The sequence below is a fragment of the Triticum urartu genome, chromosome 6A (genome assembly GCF_056163025.1).
Source record: "Triticum urartu cultivar PI428250 chromosome 6A, HENAU_Tu73, whole genome shotgun sequence".
Taxonomy (NCBI): Eukaryota; Viridiplantae; Streptophyta; class Magnoliopsida; order Poales; family Poaceae; genus Triticum; species Triticum urartu.
In genome coordinates, this window is record NC_141878.1 from 50775554 (window position 1) to 50785031 (window position 9478).

Genomic DNA, 9478 nt, shown 5'->3' on the forward strand with positions numbered 1-9478 from the left:
TAGCAATATTAAAAATTAAATTTATTACATTTGATTACTATATATAGTTGGCCAGTACTAGGCACTCGCGGCAGCCCAAACACTCGGCCGGTCGCCTGCAGGCCGTTGGATCTGACCCGCACAGAACCACCACGACTGTTGGATCTGACGGTTCACGCTGGACTCGGTCGCACCCTTCCTCACTCCCATGAACTCTCTGCATCTCCTTCCCGCCTCACCTACTCCCTACATGCATGTCCTGCGCACCCCCGCACCTCCACCCCTATCGCCGGCTCGCCCCTTGCCGCGTCCCGTAGCAACGCCGTCATCGGCCGACGCTTTCGTCGTTTGCTCAATTAGCCGCTGCCGCCGTAGCACGTCGATGCCCGACGCTTTTGTCGTTTGCAGCAATTAGCCGCCGCTGTCGTAGCATGCTGACGAAGCACCGCCATGTTGTCGGCTGCAACTCCTAGTGTCGCCGCTCGCACCATCGTCGGCATGTCGTATCGGTTGAAACTTTTTTCATGGTTGAAGCTTTTTCACATACCGGTTGAAGCTTTTTTCGGCACCACTCGAAGAGTTTTTTCGCGGCTGAAGCTTTTTGTCCATGCCAATTGAAGCTTTTCCACATGGTTGAAGCTTTTCTCCTTCACTGGTTGAAGCTTTGTTACAAAAATAGTTGAAGCTTTTTTCCACAGTTGAAGTTATTTCCACGCCACTTGATGATTTTTTCCACGGTTGAAGCTTTTTTCATGTCGGTTGAAGATTTTTTTCCCATGCCAGTTGAAACTTTTTTCCATGCCAGTGGTAGCAAAAAAGTTGTGTCCGTTTGTAGCAAAAAAAAAATTGTTGTCGCTCGCTGTCGGGATTGCATCATCTTCATGAATGATTCAGTGAATAAAATGTCATCGCTGGTAGTAGAAAATGAAGTCATAGATAGTAGCAAAACCAAACGCCAGTTCCAGCAAACAAAAAACAACAACGGACTCCAGTAGTTGGTTTGAGCAAAAAGTTGGTTGTTTGTAGCATCCCTTGCCACCGGATGTGGCATATATTTAGCAATCGGTTGTAGCATCTCGCTCCCGGGGTTTGCAACACTCCCATGAGCGAAGGTGTGGGGAGGCGCATCCATGGCGATTGCTACATCGTCGTGTTTTGTAGACCCTGATGTGGCTGACGTGCAGAAGCGCCACCACCTTATACCTCGTTGTTGGTCGCACCGCTTGCTGGTCGTGGGCATCCGGTGCTTGGCCCCATCTCGAGCGGCCATGGCGCGAGGGGGCGGACGGCAGTGCACGAGCTCACTCCGTGGTGGGTGCCTCGCCGGGGAAAAGAAGAGGGGAAAGGTGGAGGTTCGTGTGGTGGAGGAAGAATATAACGCAGAGAAAAAAAATTGGGTGCCACAAAGACGCAGCAAACGCACAATTCACAGGAATCAAACGTGTACGATGCGACCAGCCAAAACTTCATATGAGCGCCGTTTACAAATGGTTTCCTATATAATTATTGAATATATGAATAGCATGCATGGTGCATGTTAATTTGTGATTATTTTTGTTGGGAAACGTTGTAGAAAACAAAAATTTTCCTACTCGTTTCATCAAGATCATCTAGGAGTTCATCTAGCAACGAGTCATCTAATGCATCTACATACCTTTGTAGATTGCGCACGGAAGCGTTCAAAAGAACGGTGATGATGTAGTCGTACTCGACGTGATCCAAATCACCGATGACCAGCGCCGAACGGACGGCACCTCCGCGTTCAACACACGTACGGGACGGGAGACGTCTCCTCCTTCTTGATCCAGCAAGGGGGGAGGAGAGGTTGATGAAGATCCAGCAGCACGACGGCGTGGTGGTGGATGCAGGGCGTCACAGAAGCAGGGCTTCGCCAAGACTACGAGGGAGAGACGTAACGGGGAGAGAGGGAGGCGCCAGGGGCTGGTCTGAAATCCCTCCTCTCCCCCCCACTATATATAGGGGTGCCAAGGGGGGGGGGCGCCGGCCCTAGTACATGAGATCTACTAGGGGGGGCGGCGGCCAAGGGAAGGTTTCCCTCCCCCCCCCAAGGCACCTAGGGGTGCCTTCCACCACATGGACTCTTCCATGGTGGAAACCCTAGGCGCATGGGCCTATAGGGGCTGGCGCCCCAGCCCACTATGGGCTGGGTTACCTCCTATTTCAGCCCATGGGGCTCTCCGGGATAGGTGTCCCCACTCGGTGGACCCCCGGGACCCTTCCGGTGGTCCCGGTACAATACCGATAACCCCAAAACTTGTCCCGATGCCCGAAACAGCACTTCCTATATATAATTCTTTACCTCCGGACCATTCCGGAACTCCTCGTGACGTCCGGGATCTCATCCGGGACTCCGAACAACATTCGGGTTTCTGCATATACATATCTTCACAACCCTAGCGTCACCGAACCTTAAGTGTGTAGACCCTACGGGTTCGGGAGACAAGCAGACATGACCGAGATGACTCTCCGGTCAATAACCAACAGCGGGATCTGGATACCCATGTTGGCTCCCACATGCTCCACGATGATCTCATCGGATGAACCACGATGTCGAGGATTCAATAAACCCCGTATGCAATTTCCTTTGTCAATCGATATGTTACTTGCCCGAGATTCGATCGTTGGTATCCCAATACCTCGTTCAATCTCGTTACCGGCAAGTCACTTTACTCGTACCGTAATGCATGATCCCGTGACCAGACACTTGGTCACTTTGATCTCATTATGATGATGCATTACCGAGTGGGCCCAGCGATACCTCTCCGTCATACGGAGTGACAAATCCCAGTCTTGATCCATGTCAACCCAACAGACACTTTCGGAGATACCCGTAGTATACCTTTATGGTCACCCAGTTACGTTGTGACGTTTGGTATACCCAAAGCACTCCTACGTTATCCGGGAGTTACACGATCTCATGGTCTAAGGAAAAGATACTTTGACATTGGAAAACTCTAGCAAACGAACTATACGATCTTGTGCTATGTTTAGGATTGGGTCTTGTCCATCACATCATTCTCCTAATGATGTGATCTCGTTATCAATGACATCCAATGTCCATAGTCAGGAAACCATGACTATCTGTTGATCAACGAGCTAGTCAACTAGAGGCTTACTAGGGACATGTTGGTGTCTTTTATTCACACATGTATTACGATTTCCGGATAACACAATTATAGCATGAATAAAGACAATTATCATGAACAAGGAAATATAATAATAAAGCTTTTATTATTGCCTCTAGGGCATATTTCCAACAGTCTCCCACTTGCACTAGAGTCAATAATCTAGTTACATTGTGATGAATCGAACACCCATGGAATTCTGGTGTTGATCATGTTTTGCTCTAGGGAGAGGTTTAGTCAACGGATCTGCTACATTCAGGTCCGTGTGCACTTTACAAATCTCTATGTCTCCATCTTGAACATTTTCACGAATGGAGTTGAAGCGACGCTTGATGTGCCTTGTCTTCTTGTGAAACCTGGGCTCCTTGGCAAGAGCAATAGCTCCAGTGTTGTCACAGAAGAGCTTGATCGGCCCCGACGCATTGGGTATGACTCCTAGGTCGGTGATGAACTCCTTCACCCATATTGCTTCATGTGCTGCCTCCGAGGCTGCCATGTACTCCGCTTCACACGTAGATCCCGCCACGACGCTTTGCTTGCAACTGCACCAGCTTACTGCCCCACCATTTAAAACATACACGTATCCGGTTTGTGACTTAGAGTCATCCAGATCTGTGTCGAAGCTAGCGTCGACGTAACCCTTTACGACGAGCTCTTCGTCACCTCCATAAACGAGAAACATTTCCTTAGTCCTTTTCAGGTACTTCAGGATATTCTTGACCGCTGTCCAGTGTTCCTTGCCGGGATTACTTTGGTACCTTCCTACCAAACTTACGGCAATATTTACATCAGGTCTGGTACACAGCATGGCATACATAATAGAACCTATGGCTGAGGCATAGGGGATGACGCTCATCTCTTCTATTTCTTCTGCCGTGGTCGGACATTGAGCTGAGCTCAATTTCATACCTTGCAACACAGGCAAGAACCCCTTCTTAGACTGATCCATATTGAACTTCTTCAATATCTTATCAAGGTATGTGCTTTGTGAAAGACCTATAAGGCGTCTCGATCTATCTCTATAGATTTTGATGCCTAATATATAAGCATCTTCTCCAAGGTCCTTCATTGAAAAACTTTTATTCAAGTAGGCCTTAATGCTGTCCAAGAGTTCTATATCATTTCCCATCAAAAGTATGTCATCTACATATAGTATGAGAAATGCTACAGAGCTCCCACTCACTTTCTTGTAAACGCAGGCTTCTCCATAAGTCTGTGTAAACCCAAACGCTTTGATCATCTCATCAAAGCGAATGTTCCAACTCCGAGATGCTTGCACCAGCCCATAAATCGAGCGTTGGAGCTTGCATACTTTGTCAGCATTCTTAGGATCGACAAAACCTTCCGGCTGCATCATATACAATTCTTCCTTAAGGAAACCATTAAGGAATGCCGTTTTGACGTCCATTTGCCATATTTCATAATCATAGAATGCGGCAATCGCTAACATGATTCGGACGGACTTCAGCTTCGCTACCGGTGAGAAAGTCTCATCGTAGTCAACCCCTTGAACTTGTCGATAACCCTTAGCGACAAGCCGAGCTTTATAGATGGTCACATTTCCATCCGCGTCTGTCTTCTTCTTAAAGATCCATTTATTTTCTATGGCTCGCCGTTCAACGGGCAAGTCAGTCAAAGTCCATACTTCGTTTTCATACATGGATCCTATCTCGGATTTCATGGCTTCTAGCCATTTGTCGGAATCCGGGCCCGCCACCGCTTCTTCATAGTTCGAAGGTTCACCGTTGTCTAACAACATGATTTCCAAGACAGGGTTGCCGTACCACTCTGGTGCGGAACGTGTCCTTGTGGACCTTCGAATCTCAGTAGGAACTTGATCAGAAGTATCTTGATCATTATCATTAACTTCCTCTCTAGTCGGTGCAGGCACCTCAGGAACATTTTCTTGAGGTGCGCCATTTTCCGGTTCAAGAGGTAATACTTCATCAAGCTCTACTTTCCTCCCACTTACTTCTTTCGAGAGAAACTCTTTCTCTAGAAAGGACCCATTCTTGGCAACAAAGATCTTGCCTTCGGATCTGAGGTAGAATGTGTACCCAATAGTTTCTTTTGGGTATCCTATGAAGACGCATTTCTCTGACTTGGGTTCGAGCTTTTCAGGTTGAAGTTTCTTGACATAAGCATCGCATCCCCAAACTTTTAGAAACGACAGCTTAGGTTTCTTACCAAACCATAATTCATACGGTGTCGTCTCAACGGATTTCGACGGAGCCCTATTTAAAGTGAATGCGGCAGTCTCTAAAGCATAGCCCCAAAAAGGATAGCGGTAAATCGGTAAGAGACATCATAGATCGCACCATATCCAATAGAGTGCGATTACGACGTTCGGACACACCGTTACGCTGAGGTGTTCCAGGCGGCGTGAGTTGTGAAACTATTCCACATTTTCTTAAGTGTGTGCCAAACTCGTGACTCAAGTACTCTCCTCCACGATCTGATCGTAGAAACTTGATCTTCCTGTCACGTTGATTTTCAACCTCACTCTGAAATTCCTTGAACTTTTCAAAGGTTTCAGACTTGTGTTTCATTAAGTAGATATACCCATACCTACTTAAATCATCAGTGAGGGTGAGAACACAACGATAGCCACCGCGAGCCTCAACACTCATTGGACCGCACACATCAGTATGTATGATTTCCAATAAGTCGGTTGCTCGCTCCATTGTTCCTGAGAACGGAGTCTTGGTCATTTTACCCATAAGGCATGGTTCGCACGTGTCAAATGATTCATAATCAAGAGACTCTAAAAGTCCATCAGCATGGAGCTTCTTCATGCGTTTGACACCTATGTGACCAAGGCGGCAGTGCCACAAGTATGTGGGACTATCATTATCAACCTTACTTCTTTTGGTACTCACATTATGAACATGTGTAGCATCACGTTCGAGATTCATAAAGAATAAACCATTCACCATAGGAGCATGACCATAAAACATATCTCTCATAAAAATGGAACAACCATTATTCTCAGATTTAAAAGAGTAGCCATCTCGAATTAAACGAGATCCCGATACAATGTTCATGCTCAAAGCTGGCACTAAATAACAATTATTAAGGTTTAAAACTAATCCCGAAGGGAGATGCAGAGGCAGCGTGCCGACGGCGATCACATTGACCTTGGAACCATTCCCGACGCGCATCGTCACCTCGTCCTTTGCCAGTTTCCGCTTATTCCGTAGCCCCTGTTTTGAGTTACAAATGTGAGCAACTGCACCGGTATCAAATACCCAGGAGCTACTACGGGCACTAGTAAGGTACACATCAATTACATGTATATCATATATACCTTTTGTTTTGCCGGCCTTCTTATCCGCTAAGTACTTAGGGCAGTTCCGCTTCCAGTGACCGCTTCCCTTGCAATAAAAGCACTCAGTCTCGGGCTTGGGTCCATTCTTTGGCTTCTTCCCGGCAGCTTGCTTGCCGGGCGCGGCAACCTCCTTGCCGTCTTTCTTGAAGTTCTTTTTACCCTTGCCTTTCTTGAACTTAGTGGTTTTATTGACCATCAACACTTGATGTTCTTTCTTGACTTCTACCTCCGCTGATTTTAGCATTGAGAACAACTCAGGAATGGTCTTTTGCATCCCCTGCATGTTGAAGTTCATCACAAAGCTCTTGTAGCTTGGTGGAAGCGACTGGAGGATTCTGTCAATGACCGCATCATCCGGGAGATTAACTCCCAGCTGAGACAAGAGGTTATGCAACCCAGACATAGTGAGTATGTGCTCACTGACAGAACTATTTTCCTCCATCTTACAGCTGAAGAACTTATCGGAGACTTCATATCTCTCGATCCGGGCATGAGCTTGAAAAACCATTTTCAGCTCTTCGAACATCTCATATGCTCCATGTCTCTCAAAACGCTTTTGGAGCCCCGGCTCTAAGCTGTAAAGCATGCCGCACTGAACGAGGGAGTAGTCATCAACACGTGTCTGCCAAGCGTTCATAACGTCTTGGTTCTGTGGGACGGGAGGATCACCTAGCGGTGCTTGTAGGACATAATCTTTCTTGGCAGCTATGAGGATGATCCTCAGGTTCCGGACCCAGTCCGTATAGTTGCTGCCATCGTCTTTTAGCTTGGTTTTCTCTAGGAACGCGTTGAAGTTGAGGACTACGTTGGCCATTTGATCTACAAGACATATTGCAAAGATTTTAGACTAAGTTCATGATAATTAAGTTCATCTAATCAAATTATTAATGAACTCCCACTTAGATTAGACATCCCTCTAGTCATCTAAGTATTACATGATCCGAGTTAACTAGACCGTGTCCGATCATCACGTGAGACGGACTAGTCAACGTCGGTGAACATCTTCATGTTGATCGTATCTTCTATACGACTCATGCTCGACCTTTCGGTCTTCTGTGTTCCGAGGCCATGTCTGTACATGCCAGGCTCGTCAAGTCAACCTAAGTGTTTGCATGTGTAAATCTGTCTTACACCCGTTGTATGTGAACGTCTGAATAAAACACCCGATCATCACGTGGTGTTTTGAAACAGCGAACTGTCGCAACGGTGCACAGTTAGGGGGAACACTTCTTGAAATTATTTATGAGGGATCATCTTATTTACTACCGTCGTTCTAAGTAAACAAGATGCAAAACATTATAAACATCACATGCAATCAAATAATAAACGTGACATGATATGGCCAATATCACATAGCTCCTTTGATCTCCATCTTGGGGCTCCATGATCATCTTGTCACCGGCTTGACACCATGATCTCCATCATCATGATCTCCATCATCGTGTCTCCATGAAGTTGCTCGCCAACTATTACTTCTACTACTATGGCTAACGCGTTTAGCAATAAAGTAAAGTAATTTACATGGCGTTTCTCGATGACACGCAGGTCATATAAAAGAATAAAGACAACTCCTATGGCTCCTGCCGGTTGTCATACTCATCGACATGCAAGTCGTGATTCCTATTACAATAGCATGAACATCTCATACATCACATATAGATCATTCATCATTCATCACAACTTTGGCCATATCATATCACAAACCACTTGCTGCAAAAACAAGTTAGACGTCCTCTAATTGTTGTTGCATGTTTTACGTGGCTGAATTAGGGTTCTAGCAAGAACGTCTTCTTACCTACGTTAAAGCCACAACGTGATTTGTCAACTTCTATTTACCCTTCATAAGGACCCTGTTCATCGAATCCGCTCCAACTAAAGTAGGAGAGACAGACACCCGCCAGCCACCTTATGCAACTAGTGCATGTTAGTCGGTGGAACCGGTCTCACGTAAGCGTACGTGTAAGGTTGGTCCGGGCCGCTTCATCCCACAATACCGCTGAAGCAAGAAAATACTAGTAACGGCAAGAAAGTTGACAAATCCACGCCCACAACTAATTGTGTTCTACTCGCGCAAGAAGAACTACGCATAGACCTAGCTCTGATACCACTGTTGGGGAACGTTGTAGAAAATAAAAATTTTCCTACTCGTTTCACCAAGATCATCTAGGAGTTCATCTAGCAACGAGTCATCTAATGCATCTACATACCTTTGTAGATTGCGCACGGAAGCGTTCAAAAGAACGGTGATGATGTAGTCGTACTCGACGTGATCCAAATCACCGATGACCAGCGCCGAACGGACGGCACCTCCGCGTTCAACACACGTACGGGACGGGAGACGTCTCCTCCTTCTTGATCCAGCAAGGGGGGAGGAGAGGTTGATGAAGATCCAGCAGCACGACGGCGTGGTGGTGGATGCAGGGCGTCACAGAAGCAGGGCTTCGCCAAGACTACGAGGGAGAGACGTAACGGGGAGAGAGGGAGGCGCCAGGGGCTGGTCTGAAATCCCTCCTCTCCCCCCACTATATATAGGGGTGCCAAGGGGGGGCGCCGGCCCTAGTACATGAGATCTACTAGGGGGGGCGGCGGCCAAGGGAAGGTTTCCCTCCCCCCCAAGGCACCTAGGGGTGCCTTCCACCACATGGACTCTTCCATGGTGGAAACCCTAGGCGCATGGGCCTATAGGGGCTGGCGCCCCAGCCCACTATGGGCTGGGTTACCTCCTATTTCAGCCCATGGGGCCCTCGGGGATAGGTGGCCCCATCCGGTGGACCCCCGGGACCCTTCCGGTGGTCCCGGTACAATACCGATAACCCCGAAACTTGTCCCGATGCCCGAAATAGCACTTCCTATATATAATTCTTTACCTCCGGACCATTCCGGAACTCCTCGTGACGTCCGGGATCTCATCCGGGACTCCTAAAAACATTCGGGTTTCTGCATATACATATCTTCACAACCCTAGCGTCACCGAACCTTAAGTGTGTAGACCCTACGGGTTCGGGAGACAAGCAGACATGACCGA